We start from the raw sequence: 16328 nt of genomic DNA on the forward strand, positions 1-16328 counted from the left end.
ATCTTTAGGTTTGTCAAATAAAAAACAAAACTCACTAGACGAGAACACAAATTCTGGCAGGACTGCGCAGTTCAATTGAAAAATCCGTTAAAAATACATCTTTCATCAATTGAAGCTGAAATTTTGAAACAACACAGAAGACACCTAAAACTTCACTCAGTTAAAAATTTGTGCCAAAACACAGAGAAATTAAATTTCATGAATGAAATTCCAAATCGACAACCACATTAAAGAAAACAAAAGTCGCAATTTTCGGGGTGCCTCATCCTTCCCTTCTTAACAGAAATTTCATCCCGAAATTTGGTCGTCTCACATAAACAATTCGGGGTACTTCTCTTTCATCCTATCTTCTAAGTCCCACGTGGCTTCCTCGGGACCATGGTGTTTCTACAACACTTTCACGGATGTTATTGACTTGTTTTGCAACTCTTGCACCTTTCGATCTAGGATCGCTTCGGGTCTCTCCTCGTAGCTCATGTCGGGGGTCAGGACCACTTCTTCTTGATGAATCACATGCTTGGGATCAAACACGTACTTGCGTAACTGCGACACATGGAACACGTTGTGCACATTCCCTAAACTAAGAGGTAACGCCAAGCGGTACGCTACAAGACCTACTTCATCAACGATCTCGTACGGTCCTACAAAACGCGGTTTCAATTTTCCCTTCACTCCAAACCTCACAACTCCTCTCGTCGGGGATACTTTCAAGAAGACTTTGTCACCAACACCGAATTTGATTTCCGTTCGGCGCACGTTGGCATACGACTTTTGTCTATCTTGAGCTTCTTTGATCCTCGCACGGATTTGATGCACAATTTCAGTCATCTCCTTGATAGCGTCGGGTCCTAACATCTTCCTTTCACCAACCTCATCCCAATAGAGTGGGGATCGACACTTCCTGCCATACAGGGCTTCATACGGCGTCATATCGATCGTCGCTTGATAGCTATTGTTGTAGGCGAATTCAACCAATGGCAGAACAATTTCCCAACTATCTCCGTTCCTTGCCTTAGGTCTTGGAGCTCCCCCAGAAGCTTGAGATAATGGGACCTAGGTACAAAAGACTCATTCATGATTCGACACAACTCAACCCATGAATGCACATCCCCCAACCTAGCTAACCTCATTTTCCTCAACAAATCGTTCTACAAGTATTAGCATTACCCCTAAATTCCGTCAATGCAATCTTCACCTTGTCACCCTCGGAATAGTTGTGGAGGGAGAAGATTTTATCCACTTGAGATTCCCACTCTAAGTAGGCTTCGGGATCAAACTTGCCATGAAATTCGAGGAGGTTGTGTTTCAAGGTCTTGGACGGATCATCAAACCTCGGTCGGGGTTCCTCCTCATAGTACCTATCCCTCCTAAATCTATCCCCATAAGGCTCCATCTCTCCATGTTGATTTCCTACCCCAAAACGACCATATCCCCCATTTCCTCCTTCAAACCGCCTATTGGCTCCATTACCCCCCCAAACCGTCCATTCTCTAAGTGGTTAACTCTATCTCTAACATTACCCCTTTGCCATCCATCATATGCTTCCTCTTCTCCAACTTCCTCCGGGACCTCATTGGGTATAGCATTACCCATAGGAGTGGGAGGCCTCATCCTCCGTTCTTCCTTTAAGGCATTGAACTCCTCAAATAGAGTGTTTTGGACGGCTCGTGTGCGCCCTTCGGACTCTTGGATATATTGTTGGAGATCACGTCTGAGATCCGCCAACATTTGGGACATCATGCTTACTAAATCTCCTTCGGGTTTGGACCTACTTGAGCCCGCGCCCTTCCATACCTCCTCCTCGTGGATGTCCCCCATCTTGTTGGATCGAGTCATGGGAGGCATCAAATGTACCTGCAAGAAATAATGAACACTAGGATCTAGTCCTAGAGGTTAGTAAAAATAAGAAAGAGAGATTCAAGAAGCTAGCTCATCCCAATGAGGTATCCCTACCGCCCACAAGTCACTCACCAATGTCACTCGGTAGGTTTAGAATATAGTGGGGCTTATCACACACTCTCGATCCAATTCTCCCTTGATGGTGCTCGGAAAATTCAATCAAGGTATACACCTAAATCAAATATAGACACCAAAGTAATAATGATCAAACAAGTGAAAGCAAGGAACTAGGCCTAGAGCAACACACACAAGCCATATATAAGAGCTGAAAATGTAATAAACATGAGCCGAACTTTGGGAATTTTTTTTGTATAGCTACCCAACCCCAAATTGGTTGCATATTTGTATATAGCTTCAACTTTGAGTGTATTTAAAGGATCAAATAAGCCCCACAAATCAGATTCTGATTTTGGGTATGGGTCTCGTCGCGTACTCCTCGATCTTCGTAGATTCCTCACGCATGATCTTTTGGATGAACGTGGAGAGCCCTCTCGTGTAGGCACCTCGTCATAGACCTCGGATTGGCCTTTCGGGCATGGTCGTATCAACCGCGACGGAAGACGAACTAGCAAAAAGCGCTGCAATTCAGTGAAACAAGGCAGCGACCTAGGGTTTATTGTTAATTAGGAATAAAATCAGTGGCTGAAGCAATGTTGTGGAGAGGGAAAGGTCGATTGGGGAGAGAGAATTGTCGATTCAATTTTCTAGATAGTGGAAGAGAGTTATTGCAGAGTGGGAGAGAGATATTAAGAATTAGCGCCCAAATTTACCGAGATTTCCCAATCCCATTTCAGTTTCAATTTAAGCAAAAGACAGAATTACCCTTATAAGCAATAAATTGTTAATAACCAAGCAAACCGTACTCTAATTCTACAAATCAATCTCACCCATCTATTTAGGAGATCGGATGGCAATAAATGGTGTTAGGTTGTCATTTTAATTAAGGTGGCACCATAGTATGCCCCTATGTACGTAATGTTTAGATGGAGTAATTTGTGGAACAAAATAGCATAATTTTATTTTTCCTTTTTTTCTCTGTTAAAAGGACAAATAAAATCATTGGTTGAATAAGTATATATTGTTTTACATATTCATTCGAGAGCTCATGAGCAAGGAAGAGACTAGAATGGACCTCAAGGATGATCGTGGAATGAAGGAGCGAACAAGCTTGACGTGCGGCTGATGTGGCGCATTGTAGAAGGAGGGACCCGGCCGTGTGGTGCATCGAGCACCAACCACCTGACTAGTCGTGGATTTTTTAACCGCGCCAACTAGAGAGTTACACCTGAGCGGGAGACTTAGGGCCCATGGACGGCCCGGGCGGGTTAAAGAATGTGCCATACATAAGAGTTTTTCGGCTATTTATAATACCCCCCGGTTTTGTTTTATGGCTATTATAAATAGACCCCTCCCCCAGAGTTATGTTAGGTTGCTTGTTTAGTTCTTGGAGATCTATCATGTAGAGGTATGTTGTAGCGTCCCGAATTTCAGTGAATTTATTTGCTCTATTATGTGAAAATTATTTACTTGTGGCAGATCCAGGATTTTGATTCGGGAGTGCAATAAATTTGTATAGTGACTCGGAACTTCAAACTCCGACTTTAGCATAAATTAAGATTAACATAATACTATCTTAATGCTTGATATATAACACTAAACTAACGTTTATTGTATAGAAGAAAAATATATTATGTTAATTTACTTCAATTTTGATAAATTTTTAAAAAATAAAGTATTTATTTGAAATACTATAACACTAAGGTAATGTTTATTGTAGAAGAATATATATATATATATGGGGGTACGTTAAAATGACAACACCTCTTAAAGTAAGACCATACCACCATTTCTAGCCAATCATTTGTACACCTGGACGAATAATCAGCTGCCATGTGGCAATCATGAGAAATGCTCAAGGGTAAATTTTCTCGACCAGCAATATCCAATACACTATACAGCAATTTTTCTCTGCCAGCAATATCCAATACGCTAGACAGTAATATATAGATTGTTGTCTAGTGTTTATACTATTGCTGTGTAGCATTTATAATATTGCTGGATACGTGGTGTCACAGTGTCACTTTAAGAGGTGTTGTCATTTTAACACAAACCTATATAAATATATATAGGGGAGCATTAGGGTCCTATTGCCTCTATATTGTTAAGTTTCAACATAATATTAACCATTAGATTAATATTTTGGACAGATTAGATTGTAGGAGATGTATAGTTCGTGTTACATTACTAGGTCAATTCGGTACATTACAGGGGTAGAATTGGAACCACCACATTAATATCCTCTATTTCAAAACTGCAAGTCCTATAACTAAGAGCAGATTTTTGTAACAACAATTGATATTCTAGTTCTCACTCCATCATTCAACTCTCTCTCATCAAACACATCCCCCAAACCCACTCTCAATCAAAACCCTAGCCGCCCCAAAATCGATCAGAAAAACCGCAATACAGGTCGTTTCTTGCCATAAATATTATCTGATCTCAACATTAGTCTGTCGTCTCGGGCTTTCTCCTCATTCTACGGTTTATTTGGCGACGTCGAGCAAGCAATCGTCAACAATTTCTACAAAGGGATAAATCCGGTAAGTTTTCGACCGATGATTGTCGCAACATCTCCAGTATTTTGAAAATTTGAGGTTGTTTTCTTTCATTACAGAAATTCAATATTAGGTCACTCTACTGTATGTCGTTAGTTAATTGAATTTTTGGTATTATTTTTAGTGCTTCAACAAATAATCTGTCAATTTACCGAATTTGGTTTGGTGATGGATTTCGATTTTAGTTTGCTACATTATTTAATTTATGCTCCTACATTATCTGCTCTATCAATTTACAGATTAGGGTTTACACATGTCTATGCCTTTGAAATTGTAAATGTCAGTTGTTTTGAGTTCATTAGTATGTTGCTTATTACATTATTACGAGGTTAAATTTACATTATTCGGCGAAATACATTTTGCTCGTAATTCTTTTACATTATGTGTGATCGAGTGTTACATTAGGTATTCTATATTTTACATTATTTTGATATGATATGATATGATATGCTACATTATTGTGTGCTATACATTTAGAATGCATTGATACACTATTGAATAATTCCCCTAGGGTTTAGCAATCCATTGAGCTAGGGTATAGTACCACTACATGAATTGAATTTCATTTTTTTGTGTTTTTTGGATTACATATAGTAAATAATGTATGAAAATTATCATTTAATGTACATGCGTAATAGTAAGTGATGTATATGTGTAAGGATTTAATATGTACATTAATTACTTATGCATTGATACATTATTTAGTCTTATGTGTACATCAAGTCTTCTAATTTGAAGCATCATATTACATCGATTATTTTGATCTGTATAATCCTTATTCTGCATTAATACGTTGTTAAAAATGTTTTGAGTGACATAATTATTATTAAAATGTTTTGAGAGTGATGGCACTAGGTTGAGAGTGACATAACTGTTATTAAAATGTTTTGGTAATATGTCCATTGAATATACTAACTATTTAGCCCTGTATACGATTTCCTTATGTGTAGGTTGAGAGTGATGGCACTGGGTTGTGTCTTCATACATGGACGTTACTCCTTGAATCTCGATCACCCTATGGCTCCACTACTCAATGAAAACACCAGTCATTGATTTATATGTCACGACGACTCCCGTTAAGGACAACGATTACGTCTGTGAAACCGTGAATATGGGAAGCTAAGATGCCATAAAGAAATGATGGATTGAAATAAATGACAACATTAAACTCAAAACTCAAAAAGGTATTTAATAACTATAAATAGTCAAACTGTGGAATCTTAGGAAACAAAACCAATATGACTCTGGAATATTGTAAAGGTATGCATCAATTACTTGTGTATACATTGAATAGTGACCTTGGATGAAAGTCGCATAAGGTTGCCTTCATCTTTTTGAAGGAGTTCTTAAGGTCTAAAGTTGGATCTCTCCTCATATACACTTTTTCCCATTCCTTATCCCCCATCCACCCTTCGATTTATCGGCAGTGAACAACGAAAGTAGTATATCGCATCTGCCACCACTCTTTGCTGGATAAGATGTCTGACTTCATGAGCTCCATGAGCATTACATTACAAGCCAGCCATTTGAGCAAGCCAACCATTTGAGGGGATGGTGGAGGATACGTTGTAGATGTCGGAGATGCAACGTGACTGCTCACCTCCCTTCACGCTAGCTTAAAGAAGAATTAGTCTTTTTTATTATTCGTAATTTTTAAATTTTGTTTTTAAGAATTAAATTTATGTAATATATTTGTTTAAAATAGTGAATAGTGTAATTTATTGTGAGAGAGGCATAAGAGATGCGCACTACTATGGAAATGGTAGCCTGATACAAAAAATTCGGGGAATTATGACATGGTTGGAGGCATGGGTTATGAATGCTCTTATGATCGAAATTTTTATAGTCATATAGTAGTACTCCCTTCATCTGCGAAATGTAGTCCACGGGTAATTAGGCGTGTGTTTAAAGAAATGTGAAGAAAAATTAGTGGTGGATTGTGGGTCCCACATTTATGTATTAGTTTTAAAATAAAATGTATGGTAATGGGTTAGTAGAAAGTGAGATCCATTTATCTAAAATGGAAAAAAGAAAAAAAACAAAGTGGACAATATTTTGCGAACGTACCAAAATAACAAAAGTGGACGAACATTTCACAGAGGGAGGGAGTATATAATAACATTAGTGCATGCAGCTGAGGCAGAATGTGCACCGACGAAAATAAATAATTAAAACTAACAACTTCATATATTTCTAACGAGTATTAGGAAGAACTTAACTTTCTTTTTCAACCTAACATAATTCCACATAATCCCATCCAGTCACTCCACTATGTTTTTGACTACTTACCACTTTAATGACTAACTAGTTAAGTTGACTTCATATTATTTTAATCTTTGGTGAGTCGAATTTCCTGTTAATTTCAAATTTGTTCCACATGATATGCACATGACTCGCAATACATGCAAATATTATTATATAAAAAATAAGTTTTCCATCATTATTATTGACAATAACATCGGAAAAAACGTATAAGAACTAAAGTTTTTTCTCAACTATGCGTAAAACTCCCGTTGAATAAAAAACACTCCAAAAATCTTTAAAACAAGGGTAGCTTAAACAAGTTACTAAATTCTAGAATACATTAACATACACATTAAAACAAAGTCTCATAGTTTAAAGTTTGCATGGTTGAAAAATCTAACACATCAAATTTAAAAATCTGATGAAATCTCCATAATCATGAGAGTTGGTACAATAATAAATTTAACTAATTGTCTGCCCAAAAACATCATTGGTCTCTTGCATGTGCAAAAATTAATTAATCAGTTATATTAATGTAACATACACACATAATAATATATATTTAAATTTTAATTTGTATCTAATCTAAGTATATATAAATACAAACACATGACCTCAAATTCCCCCATATTTGAGTTTGGAAGTCACTATTAAGATGTTGGCATCTCACTCTCAAGCTCAACTACCCTAAACTTTTTCTTAGAAACCCCTCTACCTTTTTCTTACAAGAAGGGATAATACACACACAAATACTCACCTACTTAAAAATCTCAAAACCCTAAACCACCATGATAATGTGTACATTGCATCCCATCCGGACTAGGCCATCCGAGGAGTTCCGATTAGCCTCGAGGCGCCTCTCCCTCGAATTCCCTATAGCAGACACTTCCTTTGATGTCTACTACGGGGAGAGAGGGGTCGGGGTGCCATTCCTATGGGAATCGCGCCCTGGGACCCCCAAAATCAACACCGCGAAATACCGAATCCCGCCCCTCACACCTCCACCGTCATTCCATGCTAGCCCTAATTCAAACAAACCCTCAAAAAAGCAACCAAGAAACAACCTCCTAATTCTTCCTAGGCTCAAGAAGGTCCAGCCGGCCGAGCATTCACCCTCGGGGTCCACGTCATCATCTTCACTATCGTCCCCGCTAAACGAGTCCAACCGGTATCATATGGCTTTTGATTCTAGGGTTGGTGCCAGAATTCAAGAGGACGAATGCGAGTCGCCGGTCTCCACCTTGTGCTTTGGCCGGGGCGCCAGTCGTGGGGGCGGAGCCAGGTCGCCGGGATGCTCTACAAGCATTATCAGGCTATTGCTCCGGGAATTTTCGTGATGTTTTATTTTACGGATAATTTATTATGCATCAATAAATTAAATCTGTTTTTAGCTTATTTTCTTTTTCTTCTGATAATCAAATGGGAGAAATATTGTACTAGCAGAAATCTCACGTTTCAGTGATGTATAATTAATTTCTTATATATACTCATGTTTAGATTAAGATTTATATTTTGTCTTTTTTATTTTGCCTAGCAAAAATTTATTTGATTAAAAGAATGGATGTTAATAAATATGATATCACTTAATTCTCTGTCACTACTAAAATTATCTACCCAATTTTAACATCAGATCAGTTTTTTTAATTATTTTAATTTAACAATTACGTACGCAGTTGGTGCTTTGGTGGTTTATGATTCCGAGAAGAAATTTAATAAATTAGCAATAGAAACTATGAATTTTGTACTTATTAATTTTTAGTCATTATTTTTCTCGAGAGTAATATTCTATTTTACAATTCATATTTTCTGGAAATAAACTATATATCGTTATTGTGATTTTCATTCAATATATCATATATACACAGTAGATATTAAAAGACATTTGTGGACGCATACAAAGCTATATAAATGAACGTAATGATACCAAATAATGCTATTAATTAATAAAGGATTTACAATTTAAGATTCTGACTAAAGTAACCCATGTTATGAAATTGATTCCATTTTATTTTATTGAGCAACATCCATATGCCACGGCATGGATTCAGGTTGACGATCTTGCAAGTGTTTTGGAATTGACTTTATCTAGTGCATTGGGGAATAATAACATGTGTGCAACTGCAGCATCATAATTTCTCAACTGACCATGTCGTATTTTCTACTTTGGTAGTTCGATCACAAATTTTGGATTCAAGAACCGTATGATTTACTTAATACTCTCTTCGTAACTAATTGGGGATGACACGGGTTTAATGTATAATTAGTAAAGTAAGATATAAGAAAAAAAGTGGTTGAAATAATGTAGTAGAGGGTGGGATCCATAAATGATAAAGTAAAAAAATAGAAGAAAAAGTCTACCACAAATAGTTACCAATTTTTCAACTAGCAAATAGAATATTTCAACTAGTACCTCAAGAATATGTAGACGAGAATTCTGTGGCAGCTCAGCATTTAAAACCGCAGATTTTATTCCAAACTGCGAGATTAAAACTGTTTTGATTCGCAATAACATAATATACAAAAGTAGCATGCCTAGAATAGAAAGTTTACTTTAACAACCATGTACAAAAATTTAAGGATAACTTACATAAAATTGCTGAACATTTTTGGGGATGATATCATCCTTTACGTCTCCCACCTCCGGTAGTGTTAGAATGTGTGGATTATATGTAGAATAAGCTTTTTCAGCTTTTCAACATCAGCACTGTGTAACATGCAGATTAAAGGAGGCTTTAGAGCTAGCCATTTTTCTCATTTCTCAAAGTGAGAACAACATCAAAGCAAATATGCATGACAAAGTAAGAGTGACGAAATACATATGAAAGAATGCATTTCATGTGTCGATCAAAGTCCTCTGAAAATAAGCAGCATATATCTCATTAAGTTTATAAGAATATTCCCAGTACCCAGCTGTTAAGGACCTAAATCCTTAACGTCGATTTCCACACAAAATCAAGAAACGAGATGTCGTCGTTGTCGAGCGCCCAACGTTGGGTCGTGACTTGGACGGCAAAAAGGGGCGGTTGAGCGCGAGATCAGCCTCGTCGGCAACCTTAGGAGATGTTTCTTGTTTGCTACTCAATTGAGCCAAAAGAATGATTATTTCATATATTAATTGAATGATTACAGTGATAACAATAACTCCTATTTATAATGCTACTAACTTAATGAACAAGAAAACCAAAGATATAGAAAAAGATATGCAAATCTCTTAATATATCTAAACTAAATAATAATAGTATAAGACTCGTATCAACTCCCCCACGGTTAAAATTCACCTTGTCCTCAAGGTGGGAATCACGAACCAAGGACGAGAGTTGAAAGCAAAAGCTTGGCGAGGCGTCTCCTCCTGGATCAAACGCATACCGAATAGTTGGACGTGTCACTTCACCGTCTCCATCAAAAATCATCAAGGTAGGATCAAAATAGTCGTCAAAATTCAGCGCTAAAACGTGAAGCTTGTTAACACGTCCACGAACTCCCAAACACGCCGTGTAATTTCGCGGCGGGACCATCCGTGCATCGATGGCAAGCAACGTCGGTCGCTGAAACATTCTTGCAACATCACTATCATGCAACTCTCCCTTTTCACCCAAACAATTCTCAATAACATCTTGGGATGTCACTCGAGCAACGACAGCCTTATTCACTTCCTCAATGGAATCAACCTCCTCTACATCGTCTAATAATGCCTCTTCCTCCGTCTCTTTACTCATATCGGGGCTGCACGGTGGGCCGATTACATCAAAAGATGGAACTTGTTGGTCTTCGAGTCTGCCATCTCTACCTTCCCTAGATCCCGAATTCTCACTAGGCAAGCCACGATCCATGAGTTTCTTTGCTACTGCCTCTAATATGGAGTTCTCTGAATCATAAAGCTCTGCATCTAATATGGAGTCCTCTGAATCACACAGCTCCCCGTCGCCGTCTCGTGTTGGCGAATGCGTGTGAGTAATGATCTCTCCATAACATCCGCCCTCATCTACCTCACTCTGAAAGCGATCCGGCAGTGGTGGCTGCGGCAAAGGTCCGAATTTTACAAACCCACGGTCAAGGGGATCCACATGTGTTGGTGGTCCCAACAGGTGGACGGATGCAAGGGCGGCAGTTGTCGTAGCAGAGGCCATCCGGTCGGGGGTCGTGGCTTGTAATCTGACACTCGCAACTGAATGAAAGGCCGGTGGACACCGTCGTCTGCCGCCCAAGCGTCGCGCGGGGAGTGATACCCCTCGTCATCAAGTTCGTCCGAGAAATCGGGGGGATCAGGTTCGGGAACGCGCGACACTTCCAACTTCTCCAGCCTGAGTTCCATTCTGTCAAATCGCGCCAAGATCTTCTCCAACCCGGTGGAGGAAATCGCAGTTGTTCCTGTCACATCGTGCGGTGCCTCGGAGGCCGCCTGGAAATCGCGCCACGGATATCGCGGCCGATCGTCGCCGCGTGCGCTTGTGGACGCGCGGCGCGAAGAGTCTCTGATCAGACATGCGTGTTGCGTCCAGTGAGGAGCCCCGTCGGTGGTATACGTTCATCCGATCCAGTCATGGTGAGCTCTCAATGAAAGCACCAGTTGTTAAGGACCTAAATCCTTAACGTCGATTTCCACACAAAATCAAGAAACGAGATGTCGTCGTTGTCGAGCGCCCAACGTTGGGTCGTGACTTGGACGGCAAAAAGGGGCGGTTGAGCGCGAGATCAGCCTCGTCGGCAACCTTAGGAGATGTTTCTTGTTTGCTACTCAATTGAGCCAAAAGAATGATTATTTCATATATTGATTGAATGATTAAAGTGATAACAATAACTCCTATTTATAATGCTACTAACTTAATGAACAAGAAAACCAAAGATATAGAAAAAAGATATGCAAATCTCTTAATATATCTAAACTAAATAATAATAGTATAAGACTCGTATCACCAGCTCATAACATGTCATAAATTCAAAAAGAAATAGCAGCCGACTCCCACTGATCTGGAAAACATGAAATTGTTTTCAGAAAATAACATGCCAACTTAACGGTTTACAGTTTCCGGTATATACACCAAGTCGAAGCTTGCACACAAGTCGCACAATATTGTATATGTTCAGGTGTGGAATTTCGTATGTTTGCAGGGATAACAAACACAAGTAGGTCACACCACAATGACAAATGACACATATAACAGATTCTAGCCACAGTATTCCATGGAGCCAACTAGCTTCAATTAAATAGTAAGGTACAAACCCAACTATCACCTAATTAGTGCAGAAGTATTATAATTGAAATGAACCTTGCTGTAGCAGACATGAGAAGGCACTGGCAGCTCTTTGGAACATAAGCTGTAAGTGCTATTATATCGTCCTCATACCCATACGACAACAGAAGATCTGCCTGGGAAATTAATAATATTCAGAATAAATCACATAGTACAATCATATCAACATTATGTGAATATGATGAGAATCCATAGAAACTACACACTTATAAATAAACTTGCTATAGTTCAACAAAGACACTGTAAATATAAGTTTATACATTTTTAATTGTGGCGGGCCGCTAGTTATTCTTCTTCTAAAAACACAGTTAAGTGATGACAGATCTGGAATATCAATAACTTACAAAAAGCCAGTGGCTATACAATAACTAAACTGGTATTTCACTGCAAATATTATATCCAATGCGACAAATACTATTTATGCAACAGCTGATACAAGAGTTATATACACATATATATACATGAGTAGACGAGCAGGTTCATAAAAAGTCAGTGGCTATACAATAAGTTTTGTGTTCTACTGTCCACACATCAATCAAATTAAACTTTAAGTTCAAATTATTGTGAACAGGACAAAAGGGGTTGGCATACCTCATCAAGGACAAGAAATGAAAGTGATTCTTGAAGAGCTTTAGCTTGAAGGCTACCATTTTTCAAGCATGTTTGCATACAAGCAGGAGTTGATACAACAATATCAGGAAGCCCAGCCAAATACGTTTTCTACGAGAAAAAGGAATAAAGATGCTTCATTCTTTGCAAATTCACATTAATATAAAAAGTGATTATTGTGAGAAACTAAATTCACCAACCAATTCAGAAGCAGACATCGTGCTCCTTAGCTGAACAACTTTTAGTTGCACTCTGCATAGCTCAATCAGTGACGTCACTTCCAAATAAACCTTGTCAATTCAATTCACCAGCAAATTACTAGTATTAACCACCAAAAATGGGGGGAAATCCACATTACTGAGATTCAGAGAAGCATACTTGTTGGCACAACTCTCGAGTTGGAACAAGAATAAGATTCGATTTCGAAGGCGAATCAGCAAACAGTTTCTGAAGCACCGGGAGCAGATAAGCTAATGTTTTACCGGAGCCGGTTTTAGCTCGAGCCACCGCATCTTCACCTTTCTGCGTTACAGAAAAAAAATATTAACTTATCGCAAATTTAGATGAATTACGAATAATACATACGAGGATGAGAGGGATAGCAAAGCGCTGGATTGGAGTGGGCTTCTCGATTGATTTCTTAGATAAGGCGCGAACAAGGCGGGCCCAAATCTTCGAAGCTCCGCTCATCGTCATCCTGTTCTTCTTCTACCACCTCGCCTGTAACAACGGCTTTATCTTCTTGCTCTATCTTCTCAATTTCCGGTTTATCTTCTGAATTTTCTTGCTCCGCCATTGATGCTGGGAGTTTTGGAGCGAAAGGTGTGAGGGAGAAGGTATTCGAAAATAAGGATTCATAATTTCCTAAGGCTTTTTCTGTAGGCTTTACATTTTCCTACTTTATTTAAAGCCCAACAATAATTATTTTGAATATAATAGCCCAGAACTTAATTTTCAAAATTTTCCATTTACTGAAATACATTAAAATTTCTAGTAATACATAGTATGGTCATAAATATTAGTAGTATTTTTTTTTATATATAACCTATTTCTATGGGACAAAGGAAGTAGTAATATATAGGGGATATAAGAACCTTTTCCACTCCTTGGATCACATCATATCATTCTCTTTATTTTGTATATACCTCTTCACTCTTGGCCCTTTCCAAAAATATAGTACTACCATCCAGGGACGGAACCAGAAATAAAAATGAGCCATTGCTGAAATTTAACCAGGGACGGAGTATGTAGTATATTCTAATAGTCTGCACAAATTGAGTTGTTAAAATATTGATTTAATGTAAATACTCATTCCGTCCGCCATTACGAGTCCCGTTGACTTTTATGTCCTCATTTTGTAAAAATGATAATAAATACTTAAAGTGGAGAAACGATAAAGTAAGAGAGAGAATAATGTTTCTTAAAGTGGGGAAATAGTTATTCTCTCTCTTACTTTACTAGTATTTATTTTCATTTTTATAAAACGAGTGTAGAAAAGTAAACGAGACTCCTAATGGCTGACGGAGGGAGTATGATATTCCATCCCTCAACAATTACTTGTCTTACTTTGACTCATTTCAAATATTAAAAAACAAAGCAAATTGGTAAAAAAAAAATTAATAAAATATTAGTCATTTTATTATAAAATATAATTAAAATGTGAGGTGTATTTATAAAACTTAGTAAAAGATAAATATATATGTGGTGGATATACCAAAAATGAAATATGATACTCCTACTAATCATTGCGGAAAGAAATTAATAAATAAAATGATAAAAACAATATACTGTACAAAATATATAATACTAATAAAATTATAAATAGGAGGAGTAGTAATTGATTCCTAAACTAATAGGATTACACAAAACTAAGAAATGAAATACTCCATCAATAACTCCCAATCACACAACCCAAGGTCATTTTTACATTTCTTGCTCTGTGCCTCTTTTCTCCTTATCGCCTCTCTCGTTTATCTCTGTAAAATAACTCAAGAACACTGTAGGCAAATCTAGGAGGACGGCACCGGCCAAGCCCCCGCTGGAGCGGCTGCTTGGCCTATGCTATGTCCGTCCCTGCTACCATCTTTGTCAAAATTGTAAATTTTCTTTTTTTTTTAAAACTTGTATATGTCCCTAATTAATTAATACTACTACAACTACTACTCTTTGAAATAAAAGATCTACGTACATGTTTGGTTGGCGGGAAAGTAAAGTTGGCAAGGAAAATGATTCCTGGGAAAATGAATCCAGGGAATATAATTCCCAATAACTTTACTTTCCCTTGTTTGGAAAATATCAAGATTTTAAAGTTTATATTTGATTTAAACACTAAACTAAAAATATACTTATCATTTTTTATTTATAAAAAATAAAAATACATATTATTTAATAAATTATTAATTACAAATGATAATAATTATATTATTTTATTTATTATTACGATGGATAGTTTAAATATGGATTATACATCATAATATATAATAATAATATAATAAATAAGATTATAATAATAATAATAATAATAATAATAATAATAATAATAATAATAATAATAATAATGGTAATGATGATGATGATAATAATAATAATAATAATAATAATAATAATAATAATGGTAATGATGATGATGATGATGATGATAATAATAATAATAATAATAATAATAATAATAATAATAATAATAATAATAATAATAATAATAATAATAATAATAATAATAATAATAAAACTATACTATATTGCATTAAATATGTAAGAATCCTAAAACTGGGAAAAAGAATAACTAAGAAAAGTTAGGATTCAGAATCCTGGAAAGTTGTACTAATTTTCCTTGTTCCAGGATTTTGATTACTTTCCCAGTTTGATTAAAAACGGAAACAAACACAGGAATTTAAAATTTAAGGAATCAGATTACTTTCCCGGACAGAATCCTGACAACCAAACATGGCCTATAGGTAATCCACTTATCCACTGCATGCATGTGTAATGAGGAGAAGGGTAATGCCAATTTAGGCTTTTGGGTCAATAAAACATTTGTTGGTTTATTGTGTTATGCTACATCTTTTTAAATTCACACCGATTTGCAATATATAATTGGACGACTGAAAGCCCACCACCAGCCCATTAGAGGGTGTACGGTGCTTTGCTAAACACTCTTTCCTTACCAAAATAAATAATCTCCCCGTCTCATAGAAACATGCATTTTGAAGACGTCGAGTTTTAATATATAATTGGTAAAGTTAAAAGAAAAAAAATAAATGGTTAAACAGTATTTGTAGATAATGAGACTCATATTATTTTCAATGAAAAAACTTTCCGTAAATATAAATAGACTATTTCAATTGAACGGGCGAAAAAAGATATAACGTCTATTTCATACGACGGAGGGAGTAACTAATTATGTAATTATATCCAAATCTATATTTTACTCATAGTCTTTATCTTAAATACTACATATACTCCATATAGTACTTACTCCCTTTGTTCTATTAGTGTTGGAAAATATTCCTTTTCGGGTTGTTTTATTACAGTCGAGTCATTTTCTTTGTTGGCAAAATATAAAACAGTTAAACTCTTTTATTTTATTTTTTCTCTTACTGTTCTCTCATATTTACTCTCTCATATATTCTCTCACAACTTTCCTACTCCACGCTCTCTTATACTCCCTCCGTCCCAAGGAAGATGACCCCTTCCTTGGGCGGCACGAAGT

General features: G+C 36.8%; 1 pseudogene; it reads right to left on the reverse strand.

The window, feature by feature from the left end:
* Window positions 1-1410: 1410 nt before the first annotated feature.
* LOC121775925 lies at window positions 1411-13464 on the reverse strand (annotated as a pseudogene).
* Between the last annotated feature and the right edge of the window lie 2864 nt (window positions 13465-16328).

This window comes from Salvia splendens, chromosome 2 (assembly GCF_004379255.2).
Source record: "Salvia splendens isolate huo1 chromosome 2, SspV2, whole genome shotgun sequence".
In the NCBI taxonomy this organism is placed as follows: Eukaryota; Viridiplantae; Streptophyta; class Magnoliopsida; order Lamiales; family Lamiaceae; genus Salvia; species Salvia splendens.